We start from the raw sequence: 26344 nt of genomic DNA on the forward strand, positions 1-26344 counted from the left end.
TTAAAAGAAATTTAATAACTTTATTGAGGTATATTTTATAGGCCATAAAATTTATAATTATAATTTGTACAATTTAATATATTTGCAGTGCTATGTATCGTTTACCACTATCAATTGTAAAATATTCATCACCTCAGAAGTGAACCCTACACTCATTGCCCTCTACTTTCAACTTCAGCAACCACTAGTCCACTTCATGTCTCTGTGGATTTGCCTACTATAAACGTTTCATATAAATGGAATCAATATGTGTTCCCCTCTTTTTTCCCTTAGTATATATTCAGGGTTCATCTACGTTGTACTGTTTGTCAGAATTCATACATTTTCATGGCCAAATAATATCCCATTTTATCAGTATATTATATTTGTTTATCACCTATGGAAGTCCATTATTTTTGAATCATTAGTAATCTTTAATGACAAATTATAATTTGGTATAAAAAAGACTTTGATATATATTTTAAACAACAAAAATGTATGTGTTGTGTTTTATATGTGTGTTTATTTAAAAATTGATATGGACTTAAGCTTTTGAATGAGGGATTATATATACCTGGAAATTAAAAGCAAATGAGGATTTGATCATTTCTAGAAAAAAATTTTCATTTTATTTTTTTCCAGGTAAACATCCACTGGGTCCTTCCTTTCTTCTTTTTATAGCTCTAAACAAAAGGAATCTTTTTTTTTTCTCTTTTTTTTTTCATTTATTCATATGTGCATATTTGGTCATTTCTTCCCCCTACTACCCCATCCCACCCGCCCCCCACTCCCTCCCTTTCCTCCTGCCCTCTACCTCTTCCTCCCTACCCCCTCCCTTCCAGGCAGGAATTGTTCTGCCCTTATCTCTAATTTTGTTGAAGAGAGACTATAAACAATAATAAGAAGGACAAAGCGTTTTTGGTAGTTGAAATAAGGATAGCTATACAGGGAGATCCTAGTATTGCTTCCATGTACATGTGTGTTACCTTCTAAATTAATTCTTCTCAAACTGACCTTTTCTCTAGTTCCTGATCCCCTTCTCCTATTGTCCACTGTCGCTTTAAGTTTCTGCATTAGTTCCTTTGCATTGAGGACATCAAATGCTATCATGTTTTTTGGGTTTTTTACCTATCCTCATACCTCCCTTGTGTGTTCTCGCCTTGTCATGTGACCAAAGTCCAATCACCTTGCTGTATTTGCCCTTGATCTAAAGTCCACATATGAGGGAAAAAATACAGTTATTGGTCTTCTGATCCTGGATAACCTCGCTCAGGGTGATGTTCTCCAGTTCCATCCATTTACTTGTGAATGATAAGATTTCATTCTTCTTCATGGCTGAGTAGAATTCCATTGTATATAAATACCACATTTTCTTAATCCATTTGCCAGTAGTGGAGCATCTTGGCTGTTTCCATACCTTAGCCATTGTGAATAGTACTGCAATAAACATGGGTGTGCAGATGCCTCTGGAGTAGCCTTTGTCACATTCCTTTGGATATATCCCCAGGAGTGAGATTGCTGGATCATATGGCAGATCTACGTTTAAATTTTTAAAAAGCCTCCAAATTTTTTTTCAGAGTTGTTGTACTAGTTTACATTCCTACTAGCAGTGGACTAGGGTTCCTTTTTCCCACATCCTCACCAACACCTGTTGTTGGTGGTGTGTCTAATGATGGCTATTCTAACAGGAGCGAGGTGGAATATTAGTGTGGTTTTGATTTGCATTTCTTTTATGGCTAGAGATGGTGAACATTTTTTCATGTATTTTTTTGGCGATTTGAATTTCTTCTTTTATTAGTTCATTGATTTTAGGAGAGTTTAGTTTCTTAATTTCCCTGTATATTCTGGTTATCAGCCCTTTGTCTGATGTGTAGCTGGCAAATATTTTCTCCCACTCTGTGGGTGGCCTCTTCAGTTTAGAGACTATTTCTTTTGTTGTGCAGAAGCTTTTTTGTTTTATGAAGTCCCATTTGTCTATCCTTTCTCTTAGTTGCTGGACTGCTGGGGTTCTCTTGACAAAGTCCTTGCCTATACCTGTTACTTCCAAAGTGTTTCCTACTCTTTCCTGTACCAGCTTTAGAGTTTGGGGTCTAATATTAAGGTCCTTCATCCATTTTGAGTTGATACTAGTACAGGGTGATAAACATGGATCTAGTTTCAGTTTTTTATAGACAGCTAACCAGTTTTCCCAACAACTTTTGTGAAGAGGCTGTCTTTTCTCCATTGTATATTTTTAGCACCTTTGTCAAAATTAAGGTGGGTATAGTTGTGTGGATTCATATCCAGGTCCTCTATTCTGTTCCACTGGTCTTCATGTCTGTTTTTGTGCCAGTACCATGCTGTTTTTATTGCTATTGCTTTGTAATATAGTTAGAAGTCGGGTTTGTGATACCTCCAGCGTTGTTCTTTTTGCTGAGTATTGCCTTGGCTATTCGTGGTCTCTTGTGTTCCCAAATGAACTTTAGGGTAGATTTTTCAATCTCTGTGCTGAAAGTCATTGGGATTTTCATGGAAATTGCATTAAACATGTAGATTGCTTTTGGGAGTGTAGCCATTTTTATTATGTTGATTCTACCAATCTTTGAGCATGGGAGATCTCTCCACCTTCTGTAGTCTTCCTCAGTCTCTTTCTTCAGGGGTTTATAGTTCTCCTTGTAGAGATCATTCACATCCTCCTAGTTTACTCCTAGGTATTTGATTTTTTTTGAGGCTATTGTAAATGGAATTGTTTTCACATATTCATTCTCAATTTTTTTGTTATTAGTGTATAGAAAAGCTAATGATTTTTGTATGTTGATTTTATATCCTGCCACCTTGCTGTAGTTGTTGATGGTATCTAGGAGTTTTTGGGTAGATTTTTTGGATCTTTAAGGTATAGGATCATATCGTCTGCAAATAGGGATATTTTGACAATTTCTTTACCTATTTGTATTCAAAGGGAATCTTTATTGACAACAATTTTAAGTCTTTGTCTTACTTCTGTCATAATTGGTGGCCTTTTCTTTAATTTACTTTAACATGTCGCTGGGTGTATGACTTGCTGACAATAAATGTAAAATGAAGGTTTTTAAGCAGTTTTTGAGGGCTGAAAATGTAGCCACATGGGAAAGTATGTGTTTAGCACACATGAAGTCCTGCATTCAATCATCAACAATAATAAGCAGTACTTAGCTTTGAGGCCAAATGAGTATTTAAATGAGTATTGAAAAGTAAATCTAGTTTACAGCACAAAAAGTAGGAGCAAAACTGATTTTATGATATGGTCTTTTTTAGAGTTCTTTATATTTTATACTTTCTAAGTCACCTGGTTTTAAATAAATAAAAAATTTGGATATGATCATCATCATAATCTTTTCAGTACCCAGTCTAAAAGTATTTGAGACTTTAAGAGATTTCTTTTCACTTAAAAAAATGCAGCTTACAGATGTGGTGATAGTCATCTTGAGGCAAATTTATACATTTCTCTTATAGATTTTTCATTTTATTGTATGTCACCAACAATTTTTCTGTGCTACTCTTAACCAACAACCTATATGACAGTATATTTTAAATTTGTGTAATAACAAAAATACCATGGTATCCTGGAGGTCAGCCACGCGATTGGCTGGCTGAATGGTTAATATATGAACATGCTTCTTGGGTCCCAAGGAAAATTATTCACTCAGATCTCTCAGGTACTCTCAACTCATTCAGTTTTAGGGGAAGAGTTATTTATACTTAAATAACTATGCACCTAATTACTTTTTTCAAATTGTAAGTTTAAGCAGATGCCATGGCCACCTTTAACTTTTCATTGTTTAACCTTCCAGATCAGAGGTCAACTCTTTTTTCTGTTAAAAAACCAGTTAGAAAATATGTGGGCTTTGAGCTAGAAGGCTCATGTGAAGCTGCCCAGCTCTGCTGGTGTGTGTGAAAGCAGCCACAGGCACTACATAAACAAATACGTGTGACTGTGTTCCAACTTTATTTATGGCTACTGAAATTTGAATTTCATATAATTTTTAGGTGTCGTGAAATGTTTTTTCTTCTTTTGACATTTTTTGAGCCATTTAAAAATGTAAAAAACATTCTTGGCTCACAAATTATACAAAAACAGGTGGCAGACTGAATGTGATTCTGTAGGCTGAAGTTTGCCAACTCCTGCTTTAAGGTGGTTAAATCCACTGGTTGGAAAAATCTGCTTTAGTAATACATTCTTAAGTTCTTCCAGTAACACATCTGTCATACCATCCCAAAGATCTTAGTGATCTTGGCTTATGCCTAATAACAAAGGATGTTCAATTTGCTACCAGTATATTTTATGTAACCCCAATAATACTGCTTCTTTCTCCTACTTCATAAATAGCTCACAGAAGTAAAGGGAATTTCAACATTGCCTATTATAAAACTACTTGTTGTTGGTTATGAAGGTATAGTGTGGTACAATGAAAATGAAATGGGAGATGAGGAAACCAAACTGTAGCCCTGATTGTGCCACTAATCAAAGTGGTCAAGTTTCTCAATCCTCCAAGGCTCCATTTCCTTGCCTGCTCATCATGAAGGAGTATTAAGAATTTATATGATTATAAAAGCCGATTTGAAATTACCTATAAGATGAAAACACTTTTACATTACCACTGGCATTTTCCTTTATTGCCATTGTGCTGGTGTTACACTTCATTATTGCTCTTGCAGATGACTTCTGAAAGGACTCCATACATATAATTGATGTATCACTTTTGAAGACTAAATATAGGTTAAGGATCACACATAGTTTCCTACAAGGATTTTGCCTTCATTACCCTTCATATTTTAAGCAACTCTTTTCTTCTTACTGTGGTAGATATACCTTGTTCATTACTAATAATTTATGAAATTGTCAAATTATATTACACATATTCTTTTCTACCACTACTCTGTGAAGCAGAGTTTGTTTTGTCCCTGCTATATCTTCAGCTCCCCAAATAGTGTCTGGAATATGGTTGAGTCTCATGAACAGTTTCTGAGTATATCACCAACAGAAATAACCCCACATGTTCACTTGCCTAACATTATTAAAAGTATAGAAAGCTCATTACAAATAAAATGTTTTTAAATGCATAAAATAAAATATATAAGATTATAAAGTAAATCTACTTTAAGTTTACTGAAATATAGTTCTGCCCATAGATCCCTTCAGGGTCCTTGGACCCTGGTTTTTGAACATAGAAGAATTTTTTTAAGTAGTATCAAGGAACATGCTACTCATAATTATAAATTGCATTACTATGATAGGATAAAAACCAAATGCAAACTTTGATCTCTTCCTCTACACTTTTATATTACAACAGAAAGAACAATGGACCTTTTTTAGCCTATTTTGGTAAAAATTCTTATGTTTGCAAGCAGAAAAACAGATTTGGGTAATCTTATATATAAAGGGAATTTTCTGGCAAGATTTGGGAGTATCTTATGGAAATTATAGTTGGAAGGAAAATAATAAGGGCAGCTGTGGAGGTCATCAGTGTTCTCCATAGTATAACCATTGACGGAAGCTCCCAGGCATGGGTCTAAATTTGAAAATACTAGAAGAGAAACTTGACTTGATAAGTTTGAATCACAGATGCATGTCTGAATTGCTCAGCCAGGACTAGGAGTATAATCGTGTAGTAGAGCTATCAGCATTGAGGACTATTGTTTGGTATCAGGGTAACCTAGTAAGATATGTTATATAGACTTATTACTCTGACTTCAGAAAATAGTGTATTTTTTGTATTCTTACTAATTTCTCAAGATAAACAATTTCATTCCAACCTGCAAACAGCTTTATCCTTTGACAATTACAGAGGCTATAATTATAAATTTAAATATGTATCAGACCACCCATTGGTATATTAATAAGTGGTTTAATATCACATACTGTAGCTAGTATAGTATAGTGGTAATATAGCAGAGGGCTTAAGAGTATTGACTCTTGAGCCAGACTCATTTCCTAGCTCTACCACAGAACTGCCTATTAAAGTTTATGCAAGTTACTCAATCTCTGCCATTCATTTTCACTAAAGGAAGGAAGCTGCTGCAAAACAACCAACCAGAATCTCACTGGTGAATCACCATAAGCATTTGGTTCTTGCTCAGACATTTGCTTGTAAGCTGGAGTATGGTCTGCTCCAGGCTAGGCTCATGTGAACTTGGTTCCAATTGGACAATGAAGGAATTCAGTTTTTTATAGTGAAAAAAAATGGAAATTGAATCACCTGATTGACATAGTTCTTTTTTACCATAATAATAAATTTAGCAAGTCATTTATGCTAGACTCTAAAATTATATGATTCTAAATGAGACCTCATAAAAATCTCAAATTTTCCTCAAAAATGAACCTCATAAAGTAACGAATGTTTGTTCAAAATTGGCAAATTTACCCTTGTTTCTTCTTTAACAGGACCAAGGAAATAAATACCAGAAACCAAAAGCACATAATATTTTTCTACATCATCCACAGTATCCTGATACTTCTCTAATTCCATCAAACACAGAGGAATGACCACCTTGGCAAATGGCCAAAGAGGATGTCAACAATTTTTTGGAGGCAAGCAATGAAGTATTTGTACCCATGAGTTTTATATTATTACCTGTGTAAAAACAAGTAGTCTTAAGTTTTATGAAAAAAAGATATCTTTAATGTGGAAATTTATATAAGCATAGCTATTTCTTTCTTTCCTTTTTTAGCACTGTTGCACCATCAAAATCATGTTAAGCCACTTTTGCCCCTACCTGCAGTGTTAACAGAATAAGGCAGCATTAAATCCCTAAAAACAAAATAAGGATTTAATTAGCAAAAATTAAGTGTCTGTATTTGAAAATAGGGCTCTTTGTATCTATCGTGGACACATATGTCATATAAATACATTGACTAAATATGTTGGAAAATTAGATATTTTTACTTATTTTAGGGTTATCTGTACAATTTACAGTTTTTTTCTTTAGTTTAAGTAATTCTAAGCATTTTTTTCTCTCTTACCTTTAACGAGTACTCTGATGTGTTCCAAAATCTTGGGAAGTCATTGTTTAGTTTCCCTTGCAGATTTTTATTTTGTAAAAAATCCTGTATCAAAAAATTTCACTGGACTTTTCATTATATGGCAGCTACCATTGTTATGGATGAGGAGTTGGGTCAGGATTGCAGACAAGAGTACCATACTGACAAATGAAATTAGTTATATTAACCTTTACAGGGATAGATTGCTTAGAAAGAAATTGACCATAATTATTTCTCTTTTTTCTGAAATTGACCATATTTAAAATTTTAAAAATTATAAATGTGCCACCTTCTCTACATTCATGAAAAATACTTAAATAGATGAAAATAAAGTGAATTAAAAACTAAGCTCTTAAAATTTTAAGTAAAATGTACTGAAATTGAATTTTTCAAAGGATTTTATGTAAGTACAGAAGCTGTAAATATGCTCAGAATTTTTTAGTATTACTTCAACTCATAGGCCTAAAGTCATCCAGTAAACGTGTCTGATATTTAAGTTGTACGTAGAAGAATGCGTTCTGTAAGTATAAGAGACCATAAATGTCTTAAAAGCCCCGAATAGAGTTTCAGAGTTTTCTTTTAGTAACTAGAATCAAAATTAATTTTTGCTTTTCTGTGAGGGAAAATTCCATTTAATTACATTCAATTTATTCTGCAACATTTTGACAGCAAATCCTGATCACCAAAGAAAAAGCAGCTGTGTTGTCCTTTCCCCATGGTTGTAGCAATAGTATTATCATGCGGTCATGGTCTTATAAAACCATAGAGTGGTACCCTCTGGCTGCCTACTGGCAGGGACACCTAACTAAACCTTTCTGAACTGCTGGTAACATGTGCCTTCTGTTTGTCAGTATCTTCAAACAAGCAGATCCCACTGCTTCCTACAGCAATGCAACTTAGTGTAACACTCTCAGGAGCAGGAAAAGTCTTTTAACCTTTTAGGTACTTCTATTAAGTAACTTTACAAAATTTCTTTTCTTAGAATTATGCCTTAAAAATTATTTATATCTTTTCTTAGTTTGATATAACCACTCTTTGTTAGAATACTAAAGTTAAACCATTTCTTCACTCTTTATAGTTCCTATAAACCATGCTTCTCCATAGGCTACTTGCTATCAAAATTCTCCTTTTTAAATTCATATACATTTCATACTTAGAGTTTCAGTTATTCTAGAACCACTATAACATATCTCTGTCGTATGGCTTTAGTTAACATTTCTTTCACATTTTCAAGGTTATAGTCCTTTGTTCATTTTTAATTTCATTCTATTTATGTCATTAATAAGCTACAGATACTCATAATCTAATCCAAACAGCTGACTATTTCATTCATTTCCAATAGTTTTAGGATTCTTTGCAATTTATATTAGTAAAAACTTTTAAGAGTTAGAAAGTCAAAAAGGCAATAAACCTGGTATCCAAAAACACAAATTCACAGGGCAGATTAAGACTCACTGATTACCTGCAACTATACCATTTACTGGGTGTGTGACCTTGGACAGATTATTGGCTCCCTTTGACTCCCAGTTCATGTATCTTTAAAATGTGGGTGCTACTATTCACAATAGCCAAGTTATGGAAACAGCCAAGATGCCCCAGCACTGATGAATGGATTAAGAAAATGTGGTATCTATACACAATGGAATTTTATGCAGCCATGAAGAAGAACGAAATGTTATCATTCGCTGGTAAATGGATGGAATTGGAGAACATCATTCTGAGTGAGGTTAGCCTGGCTCAAAAAACCAAAAATCGTATGTTCTCCCTCATATGTGGACATTAGATCAAGGGCAAACACAACAAGGGGATTGGACTTTGAGCACATGATAAAAGCGAGAGCACACAAGGGAGGGGTGAGGATAGGTAAGACACCTAAAAAACTAGCTAGCATTTGTTGCCCTTAACGCCGAGAAACTAAAGCAGATACCTTAAAGCAACTGAGGCCAATAGGAAAAGGGGAACAGGTACTAGAGAAAAGGTTAGACCAAAAAGAATTAACCTAGAAGGTAACACACACGCACAGGAAATCAATGTGAGTCAACTCCCTGTATAGCTATCCTTATCTCAACCAGCAAAAACCCTTGTTCCTTCCTATTATTGCTTATACTCTCTCTACAACAAAATTAGAAATAAGGGGAAAATAGTTTCTGCTGGGTATTGAGGGAGGGGGAGAGGGAGGGGGTGGAGTGGGTGGTAAGGGAGGGGGTGGGGGTAGGGGGGAGAAATGAACCAAGCCTTGTATGCACATATGAATAATAAAAGAAAAATGAAAAAAATAAATAAAAATAAAATAAAATAAAATGTGGGTGCTAATAATAATGTCATTTTGATGATGAAATAATATCAATAATACAAATAAAAAGCTTAGGTATTTTATACTGGCCTAATATGTAATTCAATAAGTTGATCATATTAGTCTACTTTTTCTTTCTTTCTTTCTTTCTTTTTTTTTTCTGTAAAACTGTTTGAACTCAGGGCCTTGCACTTGATAGACAGACACTCTACCACTTGAACCATGCTCCCAACCCAAAAATAGAACATACATTTTTTTTTTGGTGGTACTGTTCTGCTAAGCTAGTACTCTACTGCTTGAACCATGCTCTCAGCCCTACTTTTATAAAATAATGAAAAATAGATTTCCTCATAATAAGCTCACTTTATGTCAAAGAATAGTGAATTTGCCCATATATTCATGCCAAAATTCTTTTACCTCATTTGTTGTACTGCTTACAAAACTTTGTTCTCATTGAAGATTCCCAACAAGAAGCATAAAGTGCATGTTTAAAGATATGGGAATATGATGATTTATTCAGCAGTCACCACTAAAAAACATTATACCCATAGTTGTTAAACTGAGTCTCATGCAAACTCTGTATGTTCGAAATTTATTAGAAATTTTAGAGTGTTCACTGAGTCACTACAATTTTAACTTTATATTAACCACTATTATTTGCAGAGTGATTTGAAGATCTTCTTGAGTAATATTTTTGTATTTCTTCATTTTTATTATATTTTAAAATTAGTATCATTAGTAATACTTGGGGGTTTCATTTTGGTAATTCCATACATGTGCAGAGTGAACTTCAAGGAAGTTGACTCCTATATTCCCATTTCTCCGTTCTACCTCCCCCCTAGTAATATTTTTTTGTTTATACATTAATCAGATGTCTAGTCTGAGTAGCTGATTTGATATTTTCACTAGAAAAAATAAAAGTAAGTAGGCGGTTTTATTCTTTGCATTAATTCTTAGGTTTCTATAATAAATCACCACAAACTTGACGACTTCACAGAAACTATCCTCTCACAGTTGAGGATAGACATCCAAAATTAAATTGTCAGCAAGAACATATTCTTTGAAGTCTGTATGAGAGAGTTTTGTTGTATGTCTTTCTCTTAGGTAGGTTTTAGCAATGCTTGGCTTTCTGTGGTTTATAGACTTCATTCTCTGCCTTTCTCATCACATGGCATTATCCCTTTGTCTGTGTCTCTTCTGTTTTTCTTAGGACATTGGATTAGATCCCACCCTAATTCAGTATGACTTTATCTTAACTTGATTACATCTGCAAGAACTATACAGAATCTCCACAGAGGGTCACATCAATAGATACTGGAGTTAGAATTTGAACATGCCTTCAGAGGAACATAACCCAGCCCCTTACATCATTTTATGTTTTTTAACTGAAAATAAAATTAAGGAAGACAAGTCAGTTTTAAAGATAGAGAACTTTCTTCTGTTCAGTCTCTAGAAAGCAGCCATTTCATTTATGACAAGACATATTCTGTGAGTAGATGTACTTGTTTTGCTTATAAATATTTTTAACACCATTTCTTAAGCATGGTTTCTTGATAATTCATTCTCCCATGTATAGCTGTGGTTTTTTAAATTATGAAGTAATAGCTATCATTTTTGTTTACTTGACATGAATTCAAATGATAGATTTATAGTAATTTATGATCAAAGACTGTTTATTACTTATATCAAAAAATGAGATGCCCCAAACACTTTAGAGGTAGTCTCATCTTTGCATTTATGACTGTACTGATGGTTACACCTTGGAAGTGAAGTGAGATAATATTTCTCCTCTCTGCTATACTTCTTTAAACTCGGAATGTTTTTTATTTTCATGAGTAAAACATTCACCTTAAAATTGAGAAAAACTGTTGATTGACCTTTCAAAGTAACATATTCTTCATGTATTTTTTAACATTAATTATACTGTTTTCTCTAATAAAGCACATTTCACTGAAGATTCTTTTCTAATACCTAACTTGAGATGTGGCATATATATTAGTATACAGAGATCATTAGTAGATTTTTATGCTTGTATATTGTTTTTGGTCATGGTCCATGTATATAAGCAATTATCACAGATTTTTCATGTAATAAAACTTATACACTCTTATTTCAGTATTTGAAAAATGATTTCATGGTTATTTTCCTCTCTTTGGGCTTCTGAAAGGGAAAGGAGGTGAAGCACTATAAAATCCTATTGTGAAGTCCTTAAGACTTTCCATTCTTGTATGAAGTACATCATATTTCCAGGGTATGCTGTTCTTACCATAAAACCTGCTTCAAATTATTCTTTGTGTGTAGTAGGCACTCAACAAATGTTTATGAGTCAAAAGAAGGACATTATAAAGAGTATGTCTACTTGAGACAGCATACAAAAAGAAAGCTCTTGAAAAGTAATTCTGAAGCCAACTGAGTTATATATCTATCATGTTACCTTTTTCCTTAATTTTGGTATAAAAAGTAAACAGAGACAAAAATGAGATAGTTTGCTGTCGTCGGTAGTGGAGGTGTCCTCTGTATTCTCCAGGACTTTTTAGTAAGCTGTAGGACTTTGCCATTGGTTTATATTTTTATCTCAGTTTCCAAAGGAGCGTTGAAATAGGGGTGGGGTGGGCACAGAGAGTGTATCATTCAATGATTAGTTGACTGTGTATGTAAGGAATAATACTGATTTTCTAAGCCTTGAATTAAAGTATGAGGGCAGTGGTCCTCCACTGAGATTATGCTTCACATAGCCTGGGGAGCCTTTTACACATACCCATGTTTTGTCCCTATTTCTAGTGTTTAATCTCAATTCTCCCAGTTATAAACTGTGTGCTTTTTAGTTATTATTTGATCCACAGAATCAAAATCTTTAGAAGCTGGGATAAAACAATAGTAGTAGTAAGCTTTTGGATGATAAAGTGCCTTACAACAAGTGGAAATAAAATACTTATTTAGAGATATACTGATAGGCCTAATTAGGAGAATTTAAACTTAAGAGATTTGGAGAGAAAAGCAAATAAAAGAATAGGGACTATATAGTATAAAGAGTTTTAGTAGCAGTGAAGTAAATATCCTGTATTACTTGGGAAAATACTATGGGTTATACTTTTGCCCTCAAATATCTGCATTCCAAAGGTAAGCATATATCAGAAACTGGAATGGATTGATTTGGTAGTTCAAATATTTATCAATAGAAATATTTATCAATAGAGTTTTCCCAATGAGACTGAGTAACCATTTGTAGGAATGCAACAGTGGTGATTATGGTAGTAATTTAGGAGAAAGTCAAGGTCATTTATGGAAATTTTGTGGCTTAGGAAATATCTAAGGTTCTTTGCAATTGTAATATACTATGTTGTAAATAATTAACAGTCCTTCCTTTGTGTGCATTTATTCATCTATATATTTTGAAAATTCTTGTTTCTTAAACATGTATCAGAATGAACAAAAACAATACACTAGGTTTGATAATTCCTAAATATATCATGGAGGCAATTAAATGAAATAATTGTGCTTTGTCTATATCGGTATTAGTTATTTCCATTATCATTTAGAAACCTAACTGCAGAGTATAAAATAGGAATTCCAATTCAGAAGGAAATTGTCTTGTGATCTTGGAAAAGGTGTCTTCTTGATCTTGAGTCTTTGAGAAGAAATTTCTTATGCAACATATTGTACAACTATTAAATACTATACAGTATACAACATTTTGTATAATTACTCAGATCCTAATGATCTGTTGCTCCTTGCCTGGTGACTCCTTTCTGAACATAGTTGCTTTTGATGCAACTATTGCTTATAGTAAGCCAGAATCTTAAAGGGAAGAGACCAGTTTCCTGGAACAAAAAGCTATGGGGTAGAAAAGCAATATCCATTAGAAATGGATAAACCTTGGAGAATGGGAACTGATTGAATCCAGAGTCCCAGAGGGATGGGAAAGAAATTCCTAAAGAAAACTAGTTCTGACTTCAGAGAAGAAAAATAAACAGCAATAGTCATTATTTCTTTTTTTCCCTGTGTAGTTCAAAAGCAGTTTCAGGACAGGAAAATAAGTTCCCTAGTAAAATTGTGCTACCTTTATTTACTTAACCTCATTACTGCAAAGTTTGGCTACTTTTTATTTTACTGGCTTTTAAAAGACTTAACTCTGTATTAAAATTCAACTTTGAAATACTACAGTGAGAGAAGAGAGGAAGAACCACAGAACTAAACAGGCCAGGTGGGATTCTTCAGAAGTATGTTTGCTAGGTTTTGCTTTGGAATTACAAAAGCTGTACATACTTATGGTTTTAAAATAAGCAAATAATTTGGGAAAGTACAAAATAAAAGGTAAAATTTTGCCATTACTTCTTCAAGCATTTCTCCTTCCCTATTTTCTCTATCTTTTCTCCTTGGGTCTTCAAATATATTTATGATACACTACTCAGTATTGTCTTGTGGCTGTCACTAAGACCTTTTTATTTTTTCCTAATATTTTTCTGTTTGTTAGAAATTTCTATCTAACTTCCAGTTCACTGACTGGTTTCTCTGCCATTGCCAATATGATATTAAGCTCATCCAGTGAATTTTTCATGCTGATACTATACTTTTCAATTCTATAATTTCCATTTGATTTTTTTGAGGAAATAGATAAATTTAATCTGATTTAAATATGATACAATGTATACGTGTGTTGAAACTACGTTACTTCATTAATCTGCAAAAGTTTTACATTTATATGTCTCAGCTTAAGAATCAATTTAGCCTAAAAATAAATAGACTGACATCTCAATAGAAAAATGGACAAAGGATATGAACGAGCATATATAGGAAATGCAATTGTTACTAAATTCTGTGTCCATTAATTGGCAATAATTTAAGTCTTTGTATTTAAGACAATGTATTGGCAAAGTATGGGACAAAAGAAACTTAAACAAAGCTCTAGTAAGTGTAAATTGCATAACCATTTCAGTATGTAATTTTGAATGCAATAGTAAAATGAGCATTTATTTATTCTATAGCCCTACTTTAATTACATAACCTTGGTGAAATTTTGCATGTGTGCCTAAATTTGTGTATATATGCACTAGAATATGAAAGTTAAATATAAAGTTAAAGTGAGCTAAAATTACTGGCATTTTCATGAATTAATCTGAGAAACATTATTTCAGGTTAAAAAAAGCTATTAGAAAATAATCCCATTTTTATAGCATTTGGGGATTTTAAGGCAATACCTAATATTTAAGTATATATACATATGAAATAAGGGTGAAAACAAGTGCGGAGATGTTATTTGACTCATTTCATGAAAATAATTATAGATGGGAGAGTAAATTATAGCACAGAGAAGGAGAATTGGTGTAAACCTATGGCATAATAATGCAGGAGAAGTCAACTATTTTTGGCAGCTTCTGTTTGTTAAATAAAGTACATTTAAAGAGCACTGCTAATTCCATAGTTGTATTTCAGGTCACGTAGTCTGTGTTAATTTTCTCTGATAAGGACATATGTTTGAAAGAAATCTATTGTGATAAAACACATACACATAAAATTTGCCACATTAAGCATTTTAAGTGCCCTTGTTTTAATTGCTCCTATCACTTGCTGAAATTCCTTATTTGTGCAGTCATTCTGATGATCTTTTCCTTTATACTCTTGATAACAGGTGCTTTAAAGTACTTGTATGACAACAAAATTAGAAATAAGGGCAAAATAGTTTCTGCTGGGTATTGGTGGGGGAGAGGGAGGGGGCGGAGTGGGTGGTAAGGGAGGGGGTGGGGGCAGGGGGGAGAAATGAACCAAGCCTTGTATGCACATATGAATAATAAAAGAAAAATGAAAAAAAATAATAAAGTACTTGTATGAGTTATCCATCTTCTATGTGCTGCTTTTTCTGTAGACTTCAAGTCACATTTTCCTCTTGCTTCACGTATCTAGGAAATTTTTTAAGATATTCTCTATATAGGTGATAAACTTTAAAGACTAGATTTTATTATTTTCTACTAAATAGTATTGACCTTTTTTTCTAGCAGTCAAGTCACTGTTAACTTTTATCTAGTGAAGGCTTGGTTTTATGTTTTGTTATAATAGATCTGTTTTGCTTTGACCCTTAATCCTACTTTAGTATAGGATAAAAGTGTGGCCCCTAGATTTTTGTGGAAAGCCTGAGATTTTGCCAAACTGCTTCTATTTGGTGGGATTTAAATCCCAAATCCTTTGTTTCATGCAAGGACAGCAAAAAACCCTGTTAGCCTTCCAACTGTTAAGTTCTACAAGACTCCTTCAGTCTTCCCCAAACATTTATTACAGTTCAGGGTTCATCCTAGTTGGGAGTTTATATGCAAATTTTGTAACTCTCCCCCTGTGTTTTCCTCTTTTCTGACATTCCTTCCTCCATCTTTAATTTTCATTTATTCTTTCAATCCCAAATTCTGGTCTTTGATACCTCAAGCCTGTAAGACTATGGCTTTCTACATAAGTTCTGTCTGCTCCTGTAGCTTTTTATCTCAGTGGAAAACCATGTAAGTGTAGATTTTTCCCAGTGTTCAAATCCTCCCTCTGAGTATTTTGGAACACTCGCCAAAGTATCTTCAGATAGTTCTTTTTTGTTTGTTTCAGTATTTGTCCAGTTTTTGTTATCATTAAGAGAGTTAGTGTGACCCAAATTATTCCACTATTATCAGAATTGGAATTCCTGGGTCTTTTTTACTTTGATATTTACCTTTTACTTCATTTACCTGTTTTACATTCATATGTATTATTTCACTTTATAATCAGTATAATCACTTAGACCTAGGTTTGTTTTCTGACTCTGTTCCTTATTACTGTATCATTTCAAATTTCCAATTGTCACTAGCACCATACATAACATAAAAATAATCTTATGTACCTCAAAGAGTTATTTTTGGACATTAAATAGGAAAAACATATGTAAAGTATGGGTACAGGGTTGAAAACTTAGTTGACTGTCATAAATACTATTTCCCTTTATTGCCATAATTCTTAAGGCTGGAAGGTCATATATTTACTATATGGAATTAGTTCCCCCAATGTCTTATTCCTAAATTCCAGTAGTACAGATTAATTATTTATATGAGATAAGTTTATGCCTCCTAGATATTTCAGTTTCAATACTATCCAATGTGAAGAGAAACTACTTGATTGTAATTCAGAGAAAGAGCAGTAAAACAAAAATTATTCACAGTAAGGCTGCATGGCCAGTGTCCTGGGCATATCCTATTCTCTTCTGAGTACACTTAAAAGCCATCCAGAAGATATTGCTGTACCTTTTTTCTCCTCTTTTCCTCTATCAAAGAAATTGAGTCTAAGCAAGATTTTAACTTTCAAGCCAGATGGAATATTCAATGAGAATACTCATGCTCAATAAAAACAAATAGTATTTGTGTGTGTGGTCAGCACAGAGTGTTATAAGAAAAATGTGTATCACTATGTAATGAGTTATTCTATCCTCAGTTTCTTTGTGATTAAAAAAATGAATGATTTGTATTCTGGGCAAACATGTAATTTCAGAAATTGGTTATTGAATTGCCTTTTCTATGAATAGTTAACATCTTTGTCTGACCTGTTTACTAGAATTATGTCATAAATGTATGTGTCTGTGTTGTTTTGTGTTATATTTAAGCCATACATGGGATTTTGTATGTGATTCCAAAAACATTTTGCTTTAGTGGAAGCAATTTAATGCTGAAGATAAAAGGGGAGGCTGGTTGCATTAGCTCTCTCCCTCTAGTAAGCATTATTGCATTTGCTATTCACATTTATGCCTGTTCAAATAGAAACCCATCAATCATGTAAACTTATGGCCAGATTCTGATCTCTAAGACATAGCATAAATTCACACATATCATTTTTCCAGACAAAAAAATTGCTCAGTAACATCTGAGATTAAAATATGTTCTTTCAGATTGATTTTACTTTTATCTAACTAAGAAGAAAAATGCACTGTCAGATGAGGAAATAAAATAATTCCCATCAGGATGCAGATTTTCACCCAATCCAGTGTTCATAGATTTCTGTAATCATAGTAATAGCTCAGAGAAAGATGGAAAATTATTTATACTTTTCAAAATGAAATCTTTCTATCCTTGTGCAATTACATACACTACTGTGAATTGTAGAAGACTTTATTATAACGTGAATATTCCCTAAGGTTATAAGATGAAAAGTAAACAAAGCCTATTTCACAGAACATTTATCAGAACAGATTTTGTATTTGTTTCTGTGAAATTTTAACAATATTATCAAGACTTATTAGTAAAATAAAATGTTTAAAATTATATAGCAGTCTTGTTTTAGACATTTATATCCTTTTTTAAAATTATAAACTAATTGACAAAAAGAGTTGACTATAAAATTCTCAACTAAGTAAAATTAGTTCAGTTTAGGCATATTGTTATTTTTGGCAATATTTATTAAGAACTTGTTATGAGCAAAACACTAGGCTACTCATTTTCAGGAATACCAAAAAAATGAGTCTTCTATTGCCCTGCCTCAAAGAAATGTGTGGTTTAGTAGGACAAACAAAAGTACATATATCATACTTGGCTATGTGCAAGCTAAGGAAACTTTTCTACCATTACTTTCTTTGTAGCCACAGGAAAAGAACTCCATTGGTGAAAACGTTCTACTAACCTCATAAAAACCACAGGTAGCCCTTATTTTCTCTACTCTTCCTATTTATTGTTTGAATGAAATGGAACTATTTTTCTTTGTTTTTTAATTGACACATAATACTTAAACATAATAATGAAGCACTATCAGATGATGTATACATTGTGTAACGATCAAGTTAGGGTGACTACGATATCTGTTGCCACAAACATTTATCATTTCTTTGTGATAAGAACATTCAAAATCCTCTCCTAGATATTCGGAAATATATAACACATAACTGCATTCCTGATAGTTATATATAATTGTTCTCCTTTGTCATACTCCACCATGCAATGTAACATAAGAACTTATTTCCCCCGTGTAACCTATAATTTTGTTTGCATCACTCAGCCTTTTCCTATCCTTCCCTCCCCAGCCAGTATTCTAACTATACTTCTGTCAGTTTGCTTTTTTATATTTCACATACATGAGATCATACAGCGTTTGTATTTTTGTACTTGACTCATTTCACTAACAAAGTCCTCCAAGTTCATCTGAGCTGTTGTTAATCACAGGATTTCATCCTTTTGTGGATGAATAGTATTATACTGTGTATATATACCACATTTTCTTTTATCAGTGCTGGACACTTGTTTTCATATCTTCTTTATTGTGACTAATGCTTCTGTAAGCATGGGAGTACAAATATCTCTTGACATGTTCATATCGTTTTCTTTGAGTATGTACTCAGTAGTGGGATTGCTGGACTATATGGACTATTTTTTTAATTGTCCATACATTTCCATATTCTAGTCTATAATGACTATACTAGTTTACATTCTCCCAAGTAGCATTGCCTCCTCTCCAAATTCTGCCAACACTTGTTATCTTTTGTCTCATTGGCACTATCCATTTTTAACAGGTGTAAGTTGATATTTTATTATGATTTTTATTTGTATTTCCCTGATTATTGATGATGCTGATCATTTTTCATTTACCTTTTGACCACTTATACATCTTTGAAAATTGTCTTTTCAAGTCTTTTGCCCATGTTTAAACAAGATTGTTTGATCTTTTGCTATTGAGTTGTTTTCTTTTGTTTTCAGTTTTTTGAGACAGCATCCCTCTTTGTATCTTGGGCTGACCCAAACTAACCTTGAACTCATGATCTTCCTGCCTCTGCCTTAGGACACTAAAATTATAGGCATGCACCATCACTCCTGACATGTTTGAGTTTCTTATATATCCTAAATACCAAACCTTTGTAGGATATGCCTTTTGCAAATATTTTCTCCCATTGCATAGGTTGTCCCTTCACTCTTGATTTCTTCCTTTTCCTGTGCAAAAAAAAAAAAAAAAAAGTTTAGTTTAATCCCATTTGTCTGTTTTTGTTGCCTCTATTTTTGAGATCTTATCCCAAACAGTCCTTGCCCATTCCAGTGTCATTAAGCATTTTCATTGTTTTGTTGTAGTAGTTTCATTGTTTCAGATCTTATATTTTTAATCCAAATTGAGTTATTTTTTATATATGTTGAAAGATAGAGGCTTACTTTCATCCTTCTGCATGTGGATATTCAGTTATTCCATCACTATTTATTGAAGAAACTATCCTTCCCCTAATATCTGCTCCTGGTGCCTTTGTCAGCCATTAGTGGACTATAGATGCTTGGCTTTATTTCTGGATTCTCTGTTTTGTCCTCTTTATTTGCCTTTCTATCTTTTTTATGTCAATGCCATGGGTTTTTCTTTTTTTGGTTATTGTAGCATTGTAGTATATTTTGAAGTTGGGTAGTGTTACTCTGCCAGCCTTGATTTTTGTTCTCAGGATTGCTTTGGCTAATTAGGGTCTTTTGTGATTCCCTATTAATTTTAGGTTATGTCTTTTAATTCTTTCAGTACATTAACATGGGTTAACATTCCATTTATTTGTGCCTTCTTCCATTTCTTCATCAATGTTTTGTAGTTTTTCAGTGTAAAGCTCTTTCACTTCTGGATTAAATGTATTCTTATTTTGTGGCTATTTTAAGTGGAATTGTTTTCTTGATTTCTTTTCCTAATGATTCAATATAGCATATAGAAATGCTACCGATTTTTGTATGTTGATTCAGTATCCTGTGTCTTTACTGAATTTGTTTATTAGTTGTAAGAGTTGTTTGGTGGAGGCTTTTGTCGCTATAAAAGATCACATAGTCTGCCAATAAGGATAGGTTGACTTCCTCCTTTACAGTTTAAATGTCAAATTCTTTCTCTGTGTTGAATACAAGTGGAAAAGTGGGCATGCTTCTCTTGTCTGGTATTAAAGAAATGGTTTTCAACTTTTCCCTATTTAGTATGACGCATGGGGTATTTTAAAAAAAAATACAGTGCTCTACCATTGAACTACAGCTCCACTCTCTATAGACCTGAGTTGTTTATCTTCTATACCTAATGTGTGTAGAATTATTATGAAAAGATGTCAAGTTTAGTCAAATGAGTTTTCTGCATTTATAATAATGATCCTATGGGATTTGCTCTTATTTTTCTTTAGTGCATTGTATGACATTTATTGGTTTGTTATATTGAACCATCCTTGAATCCCTGAGACACATCCACTTAATCATGGTGCATAATCTCAGTGTGTTAGATTTGGATTGCTGGCATTTTGTTGAGGATTTTTGCATGTATATTCATTAGGTATATTGGCTTATAGCTTTCTTTTGTTTTTTGTTTGGGTATCAGAATAATTGTTACTAATTCTTCTTTAAATGTTTGGTAGAATTCAATAGTGAAGCCTTTGAGTCCTGGGCTTTTCTTTGATGGGAGAATTTTTATTACAGATTCAATTTCTGGACTCATTACTGGTGTATTCAAATTCTCTCTTCATAAGTCACTCTTGATAAATTGTGTGTGTGTGCGTGTGTGTGTGTGTGTGTGTGTGTGCTTAGAAATTTATCCATTTCTTCTGGGCTATTCAATTTATTGGTATATTATTGTATATAATAGTTTTAACAATCCTTTGAGTTTCTCTGAAATCTCTTAAAATGTCTCCTTCTTTATCTCTGATTTATTTTTAGTCTAGATAAAATTTTGTCAATTCTCCTTTTTTAATAAAATGTCATTTCATTGGTATTTTGTCTTCTTTTCCTCATCTATCATTTATTTCTACTCTCATCTTTGTTATATCCTTTACTCCACTTAATAATTTAGAATTTAGTTACTGTTGTTATAGTTCCTTGAGTAATAATGTTAGGTTGTTTGAAACCTTTTTAATGTAGGTTTTTACTGCTATAAACTCCTCTCAGAACTACTATTGCTGTGCCTCACAAGTTTTGGTATGTTGCATTCCCATTTCCATTTCTCTGAAGAATTTTTTTTATTTCTCTTTTTTCTCATTTACCTATTGCTTATTCAGAACATCTTGTTTACTTTTCATGTATTTGAAAAGTTTCCAGAGTTCTTTCTGTTATTGATTTCTAGCTGTATACTGTTGGGACCAGAAAAGATACTTGATGTGATCTGCATTGCCTTAAATTTGTTCAGACTTCTTTTGTAGCCTAACACAGAGAATAATCCATATGCATTAAGAAAATGTGCATTCTGCAGCAGATGGATGGAATGTTCTGAGAGAGATTTTGGAGAAAGACCAAGCAAACTGACAATATGCAATTTTGTTCGAAGTTTAAGTTCTTGCCAATATGAGAATTTGGCCCTGTGTACTTGACCTTTTTGCTCAATTGCAAAGTATAGGTGATAAAACTGCCTGATTATTAAATGATTCAGATTTAGAAACAGCAATGAAGCTTCAGAAAACATGAGGTTTATATAATTTGCTGGTGTTTTATTGACAAGAAGAGGTAATGATTAATTGTGGCAACTACTTTTGAGGATTTTTAGAAAAGTTCTCATTAGTTTAAAACACAACCAGAATAGAATGGCCAGTGGTAAATTTATTCAAGACATACATTTGACAAAATTTTTTTCATGATTTTTGGTTTTTCTTTTATGTGGGATGGGGTTTGAACTCAGTGCTTTGTGCTTGCAAAATAGGCACTCTACCACTTGAGCCACCTGTCCAGTCTATTTTGCTCTGGTTATTTTCAAGATGAGGATTTCACAAACTACGTGCCTGGGCTGGCCTCAAACCATGATCCTCCTTATCTCAGCCTCCCAAGTAACTAGGATTAACAGGAGTAAGCCACCAAAACCTGGCTTTGGTCATGATTCTTGAAGAATTGTGAGAACTTGGTCAATAACAAAAGTTGAATGTGAAACAAGCAGGAGGTCAGAAGTCAGTCCAAGGCTTTTTGTTTAACTGGCTAAATGGGAAGTTGATAGTTGGGATGGAGAATACAGAAGGGAGGAAAGATTTTGGGAGAAAGTTTATAAATTTTTCATCCTCCTTAAATTTTGTGTTTGAAATGCACTTAAGACACCCAAATGAAGATGCCCAGAAGGAGTGCTCAGGTGAAAGACCTGGGCAAAGAAGTGGAAGAAAAGACTAAGAAAGAAGTAGGAGATTACCACACATTTTTAAAGACACAGTTGAGGTTTCATAACAAAAATCGATACAGTTTTGGTGTATGTGTTGTGGTAGCAGGAAGGGAAAGAAAGAAAGAAAGGAGAAATCGTGCAATGTAGGGGTGAAGGAAGCTTAAGAAATTGTTAATACTTAAACATTACTAAATCTTTCCCTATTGTCCTGCTCCGTTTCAGAGCAAGTTTTTATACTGTTTTATATGTTTGGAAGGGATTAAAACTGAAAGAAACTGAGAAAGCTAAGTTGATTTATATTAGGAAGTTAGAGGCAAAAAATAACACAGAAAGACTGGGAGGGAATGTATTAGAGGAAAGAGTCATATTGGGTGAAATTTGCAGTTTGAGGAGGATTTGGGGGTATAAGATGAAATACTGGGAAAACTGACTCCCAATGCAATTCAGGGACAAGACAAAAGGGAATTTTATGATCTTTTAATATGTATTAGTAATACAGTCCTACTTTGGCACTTCTTTGTGAGAGTCAGTAACAATTTAAGTTTTTTTCATTTCTCAGTGGTTATTGGATATAAGGTGTTATTTTATTTTTATCTGAACATAGTATTATGAGTTTGTCCAAGATAGGTTGACCTTACATGGGTTACTTCTGATTTCTCCAGAAGTACTCTGTATTATATTAAAGACCTAAACATGTGGATTTATTCATAGGAGTTTCAAGTTTGATAGTATTGGCAAGTAGTGTTCACAGATAATGGAGGTATTTGTGAGTTCAAAGTACCAATGTAATGTGAATCACAAAATTCAGAAACAGGTTCAGGAATATAATATTAATGTAGAATATGTGAAATTTTAGCATTGTATCAAATCTTCAAAATAATTTACAGATTAAGAAATCAAGGCTGAGAGAGGTTAGGTCTATTGTCTAGGGTTACTCCATTAGTAAACATAGCAGGTGGTTTTCAAACCTGATCAGTCTGAGTTCAAAGCCCATTGTTTTTTTAGTAAGCTTTTGAATAACCTGAAAAACAAAGTTGATTTCTGAAATGTGAGAGTATGACTGGTGATAACTGCTAAACATTATACCAATCAAGATTTTTGGTTTTAAATAATAGAAGCCAGTTCTGTCTAAAGCTGAAAAGGAATACTTTAGAAACACTTCATTGAGCTCACAGAATCCATAGGGATACTAGAGAGCCAAGCTTAAGAAATAGGTAGAAATCAAAGCAAATCAAAGTGGGGCAAGTATCATACGACATGAAAATCCTGCCTCAGAAGCTGCTACTATAGTCTCCACTGGACATTCTTTATTATGTCACTTGGTTCTGCTGCCCTTGGACACTCATTGAATTTCACTGCTCCAGTTTGACTGCAGCTGCAGCAGCTTTCATGAGTAATCTATGGTGACATTCTGTGTCTCTGCTTCACTCTCCCAGAATTCACAGTCCTGGGTAAAGTTGTCACATGACTCGTTACCAGTACCAAAGTGCTGGGAAGGGACCATCCTAGCCTGCAATTAAATAGGAAATGTGCTCTTTTACTGGGCCACCCTGAATGTGTCACTTACACACACTCTATAGCACAAGAGCACACTCATGTGCACACACACACATGAACACACACAGAGAAATGTTTGATAATTCCTTCCCAGTGCCAGAGATTTTTCATTAAACTAATAACAGCATGATGTTAGAATTCTTTTCTTTTTGAGTTTATGTTTTGCTACCAAAAATGTAGTGTTAATGGTATAAAGGTAGGAATGTATAAGTAAAGACAAAGAAAAAATATTTAATACCAGTACCTGATAATAAGCATCAGCATTTTGTATATTTTCTTATAAGCATTGTTCAATATAAAGAAGTGAACTTTTTTTATCTTCTTTCTGTTTTTGGAAAATGAAGTAGTGGTTGAAATAAATGGTTTTTTTTTCATTTTAAAGTATTTATTTTGGTTATATATTAGTATATTTTAGTTTGATTTTTCTTTTTATTTTATTTATTTTTTATTATAGCATTACTATTCTGGGGGTACATTGAGAATGATGGAGGGAATGAATTTAACTAAGATATTATAAGCAGTTTTATAAATATCACAATGTACCACCAGTATGATAATAAGCTAATAAAAAGTGAACTTTTTAACTTAAGTGAGACGATACTAGAAAGTTATTTAAAAGATACCATGACCATCTTTTTTAAATGTACAGGTAATCGTAAACATCTTTGTATAGCAATTTATAAATGTATACTCTTCAACTGTATGGATGTATCATAATTTGTTCAAAATTCACAGGTCACTCAACCTGTTTTTATGGTTTCTCATTTTTACATAAATAATGCTTTGATAAAGAATTTTTCATACATTTTTCACTTTGTTGCATTATTTTAGAAAATTAAATTGCTATAAATATGCTTAGTTGGTCAAAAGATACATTTTAAAGGCCTTTTAATTTGGAAAAATTGTATTAAGAGTGGGCATAATGGCACATGCCTGTATCCCAGCACTCTAGATGTTGAGGCAGGAGGATCATGAGATTGAGGCCAGCCTGGGCTATGTAGCAAGACCCTGTCTTAAACTGGAGGGAAAGAAAATGGGACAAGGAAGTCAATGAAAAAGATACTTCAATAAATTTGAAAGGAAAGGGGAGATTAAAAGGATAATTCTGATTAAGAGATAATCAGATGGCTTAGATTAGAGTAGAGAAGAAGTGTTCTAAGTAAAGAGAAAAAGAATCTCTACCAAATCAAACAAAGAAATACAAGAAAGAGATTACAGACCAGTCTTACCATGAAAACTTTGATGCAGAATTCCTAATAAGTTAATATTTTAATTGGTAAATTGAGGGGATGTGTGTACATGTGTTTATGTGCTGGTTGGTGCCTCCTAATCATGTTAAGTTTTATCCTAGAAATTCAAATATAGTTCGTGGACCCTGATAACACAGTTATTAGTAGAGCATCAGGGTTTTGGAGCTTTTTTTTCCTTTTTTAAAAGTCTTTCAGTGTAACCAACAACAACATTAAGCAGATTACAGGAGAAAAACACATGGTGATTTCAATAGAAGTATTAAAAGCGTTCAGTAAAATTCCACAATAATTATGAGAAAAACTCTTAGCAAATTCAAAGTAGTAGGAAATTTTCTTAATATGACTAAAAAGTAAAATATGTTTTACAAGCAACAAACATGAAAAAAAGAAAAGATCACTCCAACTTTTCAAGGTCATATTACAAGTTCTACCCAATTAAGAAAGAACTGGAGAAAAAAGTGAAATACATACAGTGGCTAGCAATATGCAGAATAGTCATTGTTTGCAGATGTTACTATTATCTGTAGAATTAATAGAAAATAAAAACAGGTTTGCTGGATTAAAAAGCAACTTGTACATGGAAGTTGTGGGGGACTATTAGGGAAGCAGAAGGGTATGGAAGAGGAGGTACTGGAGAAGGTAATGGGGGAGAATCTGATCATTTACACATTATGAAAATGTCATAATGAAGCCTATTATTTTGTACAATTTATATACACTACTGACAATAAAAATCACCTTATAAGATCCCTATCTCCAAATAATTTTTTCAAGAGAAAGAAAAAGGATACTATTAATAATAACAAAAATTACAAAGGTCCAAGGATGAACCTAAATGTCACGAACAGTTAGTCTGAAGAAAAACATAAAACTTTGCTTAGGGACATTAAAAAATATGTAACAATTAGGTACATGTTAGTAAGCCACAAAGTAAAATGCAAATTCTCTTCCACATTACTCTATAAATGGAATGTAATCCTGGGTGTGTTTTTCAGGGGTAATTCTGCTTTTTTGATTACAAAGAAGCAGATGAACAAATTCTTATTCAATGACTACTATATGTCAAACTGCAGGCTTTCAGAATAGAACAAAGAATGAAACCAGCTTCATCAGGATCATTTGAGATCATCTAACATTTGCTTTGAATGCTGTGATGAACCATAAACATGCAGGAGGGACCAAGCTAATGTTGATTTGGGAAGTGATGAAGGGTATGAAAAA

The 26344-nt window shown here is 33.2% G+C and overlaps 1 protein-coding gene and 1 pseudogene across 15 annotated transcripts in view; one reads left to right on the plus strand and one right to left on the minus strand.

Moving 5' to 3' along the window:
* Positions 1–26344, plus strand: part of Mbd5 (methyl-CpG binding domain protein 5) — a 384589-nt gene that overhangs the window by 167414 nt on the left and 190831 nt on the right. For 11 of the 15 annotated variants that reach the window (XM_074070701.1, XM_074070697.1, XM_074070700.1 and 8 more), the window contains one exon: positions 6380–6526. The exons of the other annotated variants lie outside the window; for them this stretch is intronic. The gene's annotated coding sequence lies outside the window, so the exon portion shown is untranslated. The remainder of the gene's footprint in view (positions 1–6379; positions 6527–26344) is intronic. 15 annotated transcript variants of the gene reach the window in all.
* LOC141422696 (peroxisomal membrane protein PEX13 pseudogene) overlaps positions 1–26344 on the minus strand; it is a 92298-nt pseudogene that overhangs the window by 61405 nt on the left and 4549 nt on the right.

Source organism: Castor canadensis, chromosome 4 (assembly GCF_047511655.1).
Source record: "Castor canadensis chromosome 4, mCasCan1.hap1v2, whole genome shotgun sequence".
Taxonomy (NCBI): domain Eukaryota; kingdom Metazoa; phylum Chordata; class Mammalia; order Rodentia; family Castoridae; genus Castor; species Castor canadensis.